The 12,988-nt window shown below is 37.9% G+C and overlaps 1 protein-coding gene across 1 annotated transcript in view; it reads left to right on the top strand.

Moving 5' to 3' along the window:
• The window catches only part of LOC131030876 (exosome complex exonuclease RRP44 homolog A), a 158,865-nt gene that overhangs the window by 75,679 nt on the left and 70,198 nt on the right, over positions 1–12,988 (top strand). The gene's annotated exons all lie outside the window — the stretch shown is intronic.

The following is a 12,988-nucleotide window of genomic DNA, read 5'->3' as shown; positions in this document are numbered from 1 at the left end:
AATAATGTTATTCTAATACCCTCCCTTAGTGGTCAATCTATCAACAACACCAAGCTGCCTCCTGAATTTAGCAAACTTATCTGGGCTGAGAGACTTGGTGAGAATGTCTGCTGTCTGATCCGCAGTTAGAACATACTGCAACTGAATTGAGTCGTCTTCAACAAGCTTTTGAATAAAATGACAATGAGTTTCCACATGCTTGGTTCTTTCATGGAAGACAGGATTTTTGGCAAGTTTGAGAACTCCCTGATTATCCTAGAACAAGGGAGTCAGACTTGCTTGAGATATTTGCATATTTGCAAGCATCCGACGAAGCCAAACTGCCTTAACTGCTCCTCGATACTCTGCTTTTGTCGAGGAGGGAGTCATTGCCTGCTACTTTTTACTAGTCCATGTGACTGCACCAGATCCCAAACTAAACACATATCTAGATGTTGATTTCTTGTCATCAATCGAACTTGCCCGATCTGAATCTGTGAAACCATTGAGTCTAGGATCGAGACTCCTAGTGTAAAGAAGTCTATAATCAAAAGTGCCCTTCACATAGCATAGCACACGCTTCACTGCTACCCAATGATCAGCCTTGGGGGCTGTCATGAAGCGTGAAATGTAGCTCACTGCATAACTGAGATCAGGTCTAGTGGTAGTGAGATAGATGAGACTAGTTGTCTGAATGTTGTTTCATCTACAGGAGGAGAATCAAACTTGGTTGACAACTTCAGTCCCATCTTCATAGGCGTGGAATCAGGTTTACGATCTTGCATACGAAACCTGTCAAGCAAGTTCTTGGCATACTTAGACCTGTAAAGTTTTATTCAATTGCAATAAAAGAACATATTATATATGTGGGAATTTTATATGATTATATTGTCTAATAATCTGATTATTTTGTTGCAGGAATAAGGAGAGAGATCATTAATATTTTTCTATGTTTTCTCCAAATGATTCATGTCGGGCTTTAGATGTTTTTAGAAGACCGGTCAATAGATGTCTTGACCGGTCATGTCTTTTAGACATGACCGATCAAGGCACCTATTGCTAGTTCTGTATGCCCAAAGTGCTGGATTGAGTTGTATATGCCAATCTTTGCTTGCATCATTTACTGTTTTCTTTAGGATTTTCAATATTGTTTTGTTGGATGCTTCTGCCTGACCATTCCCCTATGGGTAGTAAGGTGTAGAAAAACAATGTTGGATTTTGAAATTTTCACATAGTTCTCGTACATCTTGGTTTTTGAAAGGTTGTCCATTATCTGTGATGATGGAACTTGGAATGCCATATCTGCAGATTAGATAGTTAAGGATAAAAGAGGCAATTTTTTTTCCCGTCACTATGGTCATGGGGACTGCTTCAATCCATTTGATAAAGTATTTCGTTGCAGTTATAACGAACTTGTGTCCATTTGAAGATGAAGGATGAATTTTGCCGACTAAGTCTAGTCCCCACTGATAAAAGGGCCAAGATGTTGTGAATGGTTGCAGTTCCTGTGCTGGTGCATGTATAAGATTGCCATGGATTTGGCATTTAGGACACTTCTTGGCAAAGTGGTAAGAGTCTTTTTCCATTGTCAGCTAATAATATCCCATTCTTAGAAGCTTTTTAGCAAGAGTAGTACCACTTGAATGTGTGCCATAGATACCTTCGTGAAGCTCGTGTAAAGCGGAGTCAGATTCATTACGATCAAGGCAACGAAGAAGAGTACCATCTAGACCTCGACGATACAAAGTATCAGCAGTAAGAGTATAACAGGCGGCTTGCCGGATAAAGTTACATTTTTGGTTTCGGGATAAGTCAATGGGTAGGATATTGTTTTTAAGATAATCGTATATCGGTCCATATAACGGAGAGTCAGAACTGGTCAAGGCATAGATAACATGGGATTCAGAGTGGTCATAGGCCGGGGAGAACAGTTGCTCTACCAGAAACTCGTAACGACTCTGTTGCTCTGGGATTTGCAGTAGTGAAGCGATAGTAGCCATTACATCGACTGCTTTGTTATCCAACCTTGGTATTTGTTTGAAGGTGATGTGTACAAAATATTGCTTGAAATCATCCACCATTCGCTTGTATGGTAGCAGCTTGTTGTCCTTTGTTTGATAGTCATTATTGATTTGTTGATGACTAGTTGTGAATCTCCATAGACTTTTAACTCTGTGATTCTCCATTCTATAACCATTTTGATGCCTATAACCAATGCCTCATATTCAGCAACGTTATTTGCGCATGGAAACATAAGCCTATATGATCTTGGTATAGTGTGTCCTTCAGGGGTGATGAACAGAATGCCAGCACCTTAGCCATGGTGCGTATAGGATACATCAAAATATAAGGTCCATTTTGTAGTGGAGATAGAAAGAATGTCCCTGTCCGGAAACTCGATCTCCATAGTTTGTTTTCTTGGTAGTGGTGCTTCTGCTAGTTGATCGGCAATCGCTTGTCCTTTGATAGCTCGTCGCTCTGTGTAGTGAATTTGACAACAAGAAAGAGAACATCATCGCCAAAGTGTTTGATATACAGATTACTGTCAGAAGTGCTACGCTGAAAACCATGAGCAACCAAGTACTGATCAATCTTGATGTACCACGCTTGAGGAGCCTGTTTGAGCCCATAGAGTGCTTTCATGAGTCTACATACCTTATGTTCTTTTCCGACAACCTCGAAACTAGGATGCTACATCATGTAGACTTCTTCCTGCAACTCACTGTTGAGGAAGGCACTCTTAACAATAGTGAGAAGAAGACAAATTGTACTCATCTTGGCAGTAGGAGCAAAAGTCTCTTCATAATCAATGCCCTCCTGCTCTGTGAATCCCCGAGCAACCAATTTGGCCTTATATTTATCCAAGGTACCATTTGCATGATACTTGACCTTGTACACCCATTTGCAGCTAATGGGCTTCTTCCCTAGAGGAAGATCAGAGAGAACCCTATTGTTGTTCTTTAGAAGGCTCTGGCATTCTGCGTCCATTGCCTATTCCCACTCTAGAATCCCGTTTGCCTCTGCATATGTTTGAGGCTCATAAATACTATGAATGTTGGCCATGAGAGCAAAATTGACTGTATTTTGCTGCTTGCTCTTATTTCTGGAAGATCTACCCTCAATGAGCTCATCAGGACGAAGATCATTGATGGTCTTAGCCCACCATTTAGGCCGGAGAGTAGAAGAACCAACATTTGGTGCAGGAGGAATAATTGGAACTAGAGGTGGAACTGGATCTGGAATAGGTAAGATTACCATCATTCGGAGGAAATTTTGGTAGTGCATCATCAAATTCAGAATTTGCATCATCCGGAGGAAATTTTGGTAGTGCATCATCAAATTCAAAATTTGCATCATCCCTCCCATCGGGTGAACCAAATGGAAGACGAACACCTAAATCAAAGACAAGGAAAGCTGATCCTCAGAACTCTGCTCAGACGAGGAAAGCTGAATTGGTCCTCGTTCTTCATCAAAGACAAGATCACGACTCAAGATAAGACGATTAGTGTCTACATCAATCAGTCGGTAAGCCTTGTGGTTGTCACTGTACCCTATGAACATAAGCTTCTGACTCTTGGAATGCAACTTGGAACGCTTGGCATCTGGAATCCATACAGATGCTAAAGAGCCAAAAACTTTCAAATGACTGATTCTGAGTTTGTGACTAGTCCAGGCTTCCTCAGGAGTCTTCCCCTTAACAACATGTGTGGGGGACCGATTAAGGAGATAGACTACAGTATACATTGCTTCTGCCCAATATTTCTTAGGAACATTCTTGTGTTCCAACATAAACCTAGCCATTTCTGTAATGGTGCGGTTGTGACGTTCTACAACATCGTTCTATTGAGGGGTGTATGATGTGGTTAATTGACGTTTTATGCCATGTGTATCACAAAAATTGGAGAAAGTAGTAGAACAAAACTCCCCCCCATCATCAGATCGAAGAGTAATAAAAGAACAACCAAACTCTTTTCCTACTAAGGCCTTAAATTTTTGAAATACAGGAAACACATCTGATTTTTGTTTAAGAAAGTACACCCACATTTTACGACTGAAATCATCAACAAAAAGCAAGAAATACCTACAGCCAATAATAGAAGGTGTATTCATTGGACCGCATACATCTGCATGGACCAATTGTAGTAGAGGCTCACCATGAGTCACCATCCTTGAACGGTTTTCTGTGCTGCTTCCCAACCTGACAAGCTTCACAAACTCGTTGATTTTGAGTTTGAATTTCAGGTAGGCCATGTACTAAATCTTCCCGAACAAGATGAGCAAGATAGTGAATGTTCAGGTGACCATATCGCTGATGCCAGAGACTGGTGATAGAGGAGGATTTATCTGCAAAAGCATGCTCAAGAGAATCATCGGTATCCACAAGTCTGTATAGACCATGATCCTCGATGCTAATAGCTACAGTAGTGCGTGTTACATGATCAACAATCGAACACTTGTGTGAATTGAAGATCACATCAAGCTGAAGAGAATGCCGCATAATTTGACTCACTGAGAGTAGGTTAGTTCCATGCCAGGAACGTAGTATACATTGAGGAATATGAGATTCCTCCCACCAGACTGTATCTGAACGTTGCCCCTGTTGACAACGGTATACTCTTCACCTCCTCCAAATATGACTGAATCGGTATAGGGAGATAATTCAATAAACCAATCATGCCTGCGTGTGAACTGCCGAGAAGCACCAAAATCTATATACTAGGCAGAAGACTTCACATGGTCTGCAGGTCTTTTAGCCATGAAGGTGTAAAAGGCACTCTTTCTTCTCTGTGTGCTCAACGACATTGGCTTTAGGCTGAGACCCTCCTTGCTTCTACTATTTGGAAGCTATTCGATTGCGACAATCCTTGATCATGTGGCCATATTTGTGACTGTAGTTGCATTGAACCTTCTTTTTTTTCGAACTATCTTGAGACTGACTAGAGCCCTTTTGCTAAGATGATAGAGAGGATTGAGATTTGCCTTTATCCTTGTGAAAGGATTTGGCTGCAAAGGTTTGCTTTGAGGAGGACGAAGTGGCACTGCTACCAAACTGTTGTTTCCAACGATCCTGCCACAGAAGATTGGTGCACAAGTTTGGAAATTTTAGATCATCATTCGTTGAAGTAATGTTGAGAGTTTCTATAAAGTGCTCATAGCTTCAAGCTAATCTCAAATGTCATTAATCTTCGTGAGATGCTCCTGTAAGGACATACGTTCATCCATCATAATGGAGAACAACTGGTTCTTCAGAAAGAACGCTCGACTTTTGTTGGATGTTTCATGCAATTCTTTTAGATGCTTCCAGATTTCTGATACTGACTTGCCAAAAGGAATCTGAGGAAGTTGGTCATATTTGACAGAGAGCTTGAGGAGCATGACAACTTCTTGATTCCGGTCATCAAACTTATCTTGATCTAGTCCGGCTGTGGTAGGACGAGAATCTTTTCCCAAAACAAGATTATCAAGGCGGCTATATTAAAAGATAGTCAGGATACGCTGCTTCCAGGTGTTATAATTCTTGCCATCGGATCTTTGACTGCCTTCCAACATTAAGTTAGTTAATGATGCCATTGTGCACGCTTCCCAAGGCACAAAAAACGAGAAATCTGGAAAAGGCGTGAAGCTGAAACAGAGGCAAAATCAGGAACAAACTTCGAAAAAGATGAAGTGCGGTTGGCATGAATTTCGAGAAAAAAATTTCTGGTAGAACTAGAAAGTTTTGATAGAGACCCAGAAAAATGTGGGAAAAACCCACAAGGAATCTATAAGAAAAAAATATTTATGGCGAAAAATGGAGGGTTTTCTGTAAAACCCTAGCTTAGTTGCCAAAATAAGGGATTCCGTGCAGAAGCAAAACCCAGATTTGGAAAAATTTTCACAGGTTGTAGAAGAAAATCCGCCAATTGTAGAAAGTCCGTCGTCGGAAATAGTAGAGATTCGAAGACAAATAGGCGTCACGCGTGCAGAGAAAAAATTCTGTGGCGCGGAATGCAAGATGCAGAAAAACCAGAAAAAACACGAAGGAATTTTGCGTCAAGGGCAAAATCGCGACACACAGATTGAAGAAGAAATCCACCCAAAAACGTGAAAAATTGTGCGGAAGCCCTGTGAATTGCGGTCAGAAGGAAGAAGACGCAATGCGAAAAAAATCATGTAGAGAAACTGCACGAGGTCGTGCTGGAGGTCGAGAGCAGAGATGGGAAAAAAATATAGCGGAAACCCTTGATGATCTTCAAACACAAAGATGCGAACCAGAAAACCTATGTGCCTAGAAAATTTTTCCGATTTTTCAGTAACAAAAAAAATATCAACACGAAATCTTTAGAAAAATCAAAATTTTAAGTTTAGCGCTCTGATACCATATTACGAGAGTAATTCCTAAAAACTGAATGTATTTACAGAATGATCAATAGATCATTATAAAGAATTACAACAATGATGTTTCTAAAAAGAAACAGTCGCAAATAGAAACAAACTAATTCAAACTAATTATTTACAAAATATTACATAATTGACCATTACCTAATAATAAATAGTATTATTCTAATATTCATTTCCTTTACAGTAATATTGGCAGTAATCGCACAGTGCCTCTCATATTGTCCTATGCCAACATGAAACTGGAATCTTGGTATAGTCTCACTTCGCACGTAGTTTGCTCAGAGATTTGCATTTTACATTTACTATTGAGTGATCTTATTGGAAAATATAGGACATATCTTTGAGTATGTCCAGGGTTTGAGTTTTGTTGTGTGAATGATGATGACGGAGAGCTGCATAAAAAATATAAGAGAACAATATCTTGATGTCCCTTGTTTATCCTTGAGAAAGAGTTACCTATACACAAACAAATTTCTACTGGTTTGAGCTGTCCATAGACTTCTTCTAGTTTAAAAAAAATGTGTTGTCCGTACTCCTCTAAGCAATTACTAACATTTGCCTCAAATCTTATCATAGATTGAGTGTTGGAACATGACTTGATTATATATTTGAATTATAGATGCTGCTATCGGTTCAAAAACTACGTAAAATAAATCTAATAGAGATAAAGAGAAGAAAACGATGAGTTGGAAATTGTCAATAATATTTTTGGATAAAGAATTAAAATTTGGAAATCGAAATTGATTAAGGTGAAGGAGGGGGAATTCAAAATGATCGACTTTCTTCAGAAAATGTTTTTATTCCTAAGAAAAATCTCTCTTCTTCAAATTGAGCATATCTTGATTTTATGTTTTCAATCAGTCTAAGAGCAACATATGGAAATATGCTTTTCAAAAATTTGATGATATGATTGAATTCGGGTTTGATGTATGACATTTTGTCTTCTAGAATGTTGCATTAACCTATCTTTGGTAGCAGGAATTAGTAGGATTCAATCAAAGGATGGAAACAAGCAAGTGTTTTATAGAGATGCTTTTGGTATATACAAACAAAGTTTGAGCATGTTGGGGAGTAGATACAAGTCTTTATGATAAGTAAACACTTGATCATCGGTGGGGTTATGCTAACTGTACAACAGCTCTGCTCTAGATATGATATGAGTTGGAAAAGCTCAAAGAATAAACGTGCATTGAACATTGCTAAATGATAGGCAGGAGGTCTGTCCATTTACCATTTTAATGTCTGACCAAACTATAATAATTTTGACTGAGCATTGAACTGAGTGAGAGGGCCCAGCCTATGTTGCCAAATATATCAATGCAGGTCAACACAGACCATGATATCAACCTTTATTTTTGTCTTACAGACTCTATTTGTGAGCATGTCCTTCAAGAACCATGACAAACATTGTAATGGTAGTGCAGATGCACTAATCATATTAATGATCATGAATTATATCATTTAAAATTGTTTTGAAGATGTTTAGATTGTCAGTTTAGAGCTATGCTAGCCGTACAATAGCTCTGGTCTATATATCAAATGAGTTGGAAAAGTTTCTCAAATAAAATGATGTGCACTGAATATTCCCAAGTGATAGGCTGGAGGTCTGGCCATTTACTGTAGTGACAATGTTCACCATACTTTAAGATTTTTTTTTTGATGGATGCAACTGAACTACATCTAGATATCGGCATCTCTGTACTTAACTCGGATTATAACATTTTGAGTAAGCATAAATCTATTCTCGAAGCCCACTTTGGCCAAGCTGCACTGAACAGGGAGAACCAGTTTATCAAAGGCACCCATCAGTTGCACTTAGCCCAATTGCACTTCTGGGGATTTGAACCTTAGTGGATTACATAATCAAAGTAACATACCATTATCCTCATCAGTAGAGCTCTGCCCCTTAGGCAAGTTTAAGAATTTTGACTGAGCATTGATTTCATTAAGAGGGCCCAGCCTATTTTGCTGCACATGTCAATTCAGACTGGCCATAATATCAGCCCTCATTGTTTTATGGAGACTCTTTTTCCCAGTTTATGTCCCTCAAAAATTATGATGAGCATAGTGAACATTGCAATCATGAATTATATCATGTAAAATTTGTTTTGAAGATGTTTAGATTGTCAGTTTAGAGCTTAGTGGCCCCGAAACCTAGATTATGAAGACATTGAGATGTATCTTAATAATGTTTTCACATTCTATTCCTGGGATTAGGTGGAAAAGTTTGGGAAAATGATTCACAACCATCTTTTTCCCTTAATGACATTTAGGGTAACGTTAAAAGACACTGTCAAAGTGGAAGAGCTTTTTCTTCATTAGAAATTGTAAAACTTGAGACTGCAAAAAGGAAGGACTTTGGTGGTTAAAAATTTCTTCATGTGCACTTAATAGTGCCTTTTCATGTTCGAATATGCAGAGGAGAACAACAAAAGAAAAAACAATGTGTTGAATAACGCCACTAGCAGTTAGTTTTGCTAACTCTTTAAGAGTTTGAATACATGCTTGGGACCGAAGAAGAGAGATCTCCCTATAGGTGGGAAAACAAATTCTAATTCTTATTTTTGAAATTCTTCTCATGTTTGATTTCTGGTTTGGTTGGTTAATAGTAATACCAACTGGAGTTTAGTATCTCAACCAACAATGGTTTGGGGGTAGGTAGCTTTAGCAGAAAAATGTCAGATAAAATGCAAAAATTCGAAAAGTTTAAAGTGCAAAAAAAGGTATGTAATAATGCTAGGAATATTGCAACAATTACTATTTGAAGTTAATATATGATGCCGCTATCTTGGTACCATATTGTAGCAGATTGAACTCCATCTTGACAAGCTTTGCTTCAACTAAAATGATTTGCGCAAAAGTGTTTTACACAAATGCATCCCTGAGGATTTGGGTTACATCCCATGGACACTTGTGTCTCCCTTTTTGTACAATTATAGGGCAGCGTTTGAACATTATCCCCTGATGGCCTGTACCAATCGATGCATAAAAAATAATTAAAAAACTTAACTCCTAAACACCTAAAGTGGTTGCCTGCCAAGACCTCCCATTTAGAAGACTTGGAAATGTTTGTTAGTTCCGAGTTTGCAAGTTTTATTGATGAAATACAAATTATATAATGATTATCAAATGGATGATTGGATCAATGGACTGTTATTGCAAATAAAGCAATTGTATTTACTATTTATTCTTTAAAATTTCAGTTTCTTTTAGGTTTTGAAGTAATTTTTCTACATTTCTAAATTTATTTGTATACCAAAAACTTGAATATGAATTTTATATATTATTTTAATAATCACCCTTTTGCTGTTCCCTGAAACTTGGAGAAACATTGGACTTGAAAACCAAAACATTTTTACTTCACCTCCCTATTCCTACTATTTTTTACTCCCGAAGGGAGCTTACTTGATTATGCAGAGTAAACAGAATACAGAACAGAAACATACCAGAAATAATATCAATTAACAGTAATCAACACAACATATGGCAGAAAGATATATTATTTATTACCAAAGTGTAATATGTACAATCATGGATATTTCCCGATGCAACAATTAGAATATATGTTGTGCCGGGTGGTTGGTTAAGATTGCCAACTGTCGGCAACTACCAGCCACCGCTCAGGAACAAACCAATTACACTGTCAATTATACTTACAAACCATTGTACTAACAAAATATTATTTATTATTACGGCAGTTTTGCCGACTACACTATCTTGTAAAAAAATAATTTAGAGGAAGAAAATCTCATGGACTTTGGGGTCCTTGTCTTCCTTCCTCGACATCGGTAACCCTATTACAATTTCTATCAATTACAAATAATAGAGTTTGAACTTGTTTGAACAAACACGAATAACATCTTTAAGAAATTGCTTACAGCTCAACCATGTATGAATAATGGAATGTATAATAAGCAAATTAGTAATAGATATACACTATAAGAAAAACAAGCCTTCTTCTAAGACTCCAACATTATTACCATGCTGAACTTCTTTCTCTCTCATTAAATGCTTGTGAGATCCCTGTTTATAATGCATTAAGGATGGGAGCTGTTGATTTTGTAACTAGGTTAGAAAATTAAATAGGATTAGGATTGCCTTAAGGCATCATCCAAATCCTTATAGGGCAGGGCCCTATCTATTGTATTATAATTATGTGTAAAACAAATAGGGCTGGCCCTTCTATATCCTCACGCCAAACATAAAAGAACTCATGCTTCCTTATAGGGCCGACCCTATATTTGTGCGAAGTTAAGTCTATGTAAAACGTGTGGACCTATCCATCATTATAGGGCCGACTCATGCTTCCAAACGTGTGGACCTATCCATCATTGTAATAGGTAAAAGGTTTTAGCGCCCAAGGTTAAATGGGCCGACCTAGAGATAAATTAAAGGATGAACCTCATATATTATACCAGCCACTTGCAAGGCTTAAAACAGATATTGTGTATTCATGCAATCATCCTCTGCTAGATGCGAATTCTGATCTGCACTTCAGAAGACAGCGAATTCTTCCTAAAGGACAGCGAATCTCTCCTCATGCTGGGCTAACATTTGTGTAGAAGATATTTGCCTAAATCTGCTCCTGCAGACTGTGAACATGAACTAGGGGTCTGCTCTTCATCATTTTGGAAATTCATCAAGTTCAGATCAGAACTTAAGTCTCAGATAAGTCTGCTCCAATTGTGCCCTAGCTGGGTTGTTATTGTACTTACAAATTCAATATAACATAATCAGATCTGAGGATCTGTAGTTGCTGGGTTTTTCCTCCTAGAGGGAGGTTTTCCCAGGGTAGTCTTGTGTTGTGTGATTCTCTATTTGTATGCTTTACTGTGCAACTTTAGTTTTCTGTTTATTGTGGATAATCTGATCATGAAAACTAACAGGAGCTGCATTGCAAGGTGGGCATGGAGATACAACATCAGGTATGTACTTACCAAATACATTTAAGACATTTTGATCTTCCTTTATGGATGTGGATGCACATCCTTATCCAATGTGCACATCCTATATACCAAAGCTCTTTTAGAAAACTAGACTAAGTAAACTTAACATAAAAGGTGTATTTACATCGATATTTCCCTTGACTGCAACTTAGAGAAGTGTGAAAAGTTGGCTAAACCTCAGATATAGTTCTTGACAACCAGGCCATGTTAAATATCCATGTACAATCAGTGTAACTTTTTAGCTAGCAATAATACAAGAAGGATCACACCCAAGAGGAAGTGAAACAAAGTGGCCCCTTTAAAGCTGAATTGGTAGGTGAGGACAAAGCATGTCTCGAGACAATAATTCCCAAGTCAATGACAACCATGTAAAATCTTGAATTCAGTAGTGTTGAAGCCAATGACAACCATACTAAATCAAGAAGACTTTATAAAGTGCGTTAAGTAGAAATGTTGTTGGGTAAACTAGAACAAATCTCTATGAAGGAAAGAAACATCAATGATTGTCTTATCAAAGCTAATACAGCTATGAAATCAAGAATCATGAATGGGAAGAAGAGTCAACGATTAGTGATGCTCTATAATTGGTGAGCTTTATTGTATTGTGTGAGTCAATTGGCCACTACTTGACAAGAATGGTGTTGGACTAGAGGGTGAGCACTTGGTAAGAATCATAATAGCATGAGCAATCTGAATTCAAATTCTGAAGCAAAATGTTAAAAAGTCCAGGGAGTGAGAAGAATTGTAAAATTGGTGAGGTAAACTAGAACAAAGTCTTTCTAAAGAAGCAATACCTAATAAATATAGTCATTGATACTATTATGAGAATGCTCCAAAAATGACTGTTGTTGAAAGATAGCATAGTTATTGCTTGGTAGATTTGTTTTATTGTAGGATTACCACCAACGTTACTGGTTTGCTCCCCTAGACTTGCTGGTTTGGGTGTGATCCGGACCAAAGTTTTAATACTCGGACTCGCCACGGACTCGGCAAACCAAAAAATTGGACTCGGACTCGGGCTCGTGAAAGGACTTGGCAAAAAAAAACACCACAGTTTTACAAAAAAAACATAAATAAATTAATTCGTTTAGAGATCATAAGAGCCATAATTGAAACATTACACATGTCATATGATCTCCAAACACTCAATATTTGAAATTTCATCATTCATACTCATAGTTTCAAACTTTAAAATGTATAATAGCAGCATAAGTTTATAAATGTTTACAAAATTACATATGATGATATGTCCAAATGTGAAAAACAACAATGAACAAACTAAAGAGAAGACTATATCTTCCTCTTCCCAACTCTAGTGAAAACCAAGGGAGAGATAGAACTAGAGGGTCTAGTTCTAGGAGTCCAATGTGGCTTCTCCAAATCACCAAAATTGGGTTGAGGGTAGCATCACTTGTTGGGGTCTGAGGCTGAGAGAGAGAGGGGTAGAGAGATAGGTCTAGATCTTGGGGGAGAGAGGAGAGAGTGGTAGAGAGAGGGGATAGAGGAAGAGTGATAGGGAGATAGATAAGTCTAAAATTCGGGGCAGATAAAGTGAGTGAGATAGAAAGAGCGAGAGAATGCTAATAGGAGCCTATTGATTACTGAAATTTGACTGTCTAAAAATTTAAAAGATCTTCTAAAACCTAGAATTTGCATTAAAGCTCCTAGAGATCTGAAACCAC

Source organism: Cryptomeria japonica, chromosome 10 (assembly GCF_030272615.1).
Source record: "Cryptomeria japonica chromosome 10, Sugi_1.0, whole genome shotgun sequence".
NCBI lineage: Eukaryota > Viridiplantae > Streptophyta > Pinopsida > Cupressales > Cupressaceae > Cryptomeria > Cryptomeria japonica.
The sequence above is the reverse complement of the archived record's forward strand: the minus strand, read 5'-3'. Positions and strand labels throughout refer to the sequence as shown.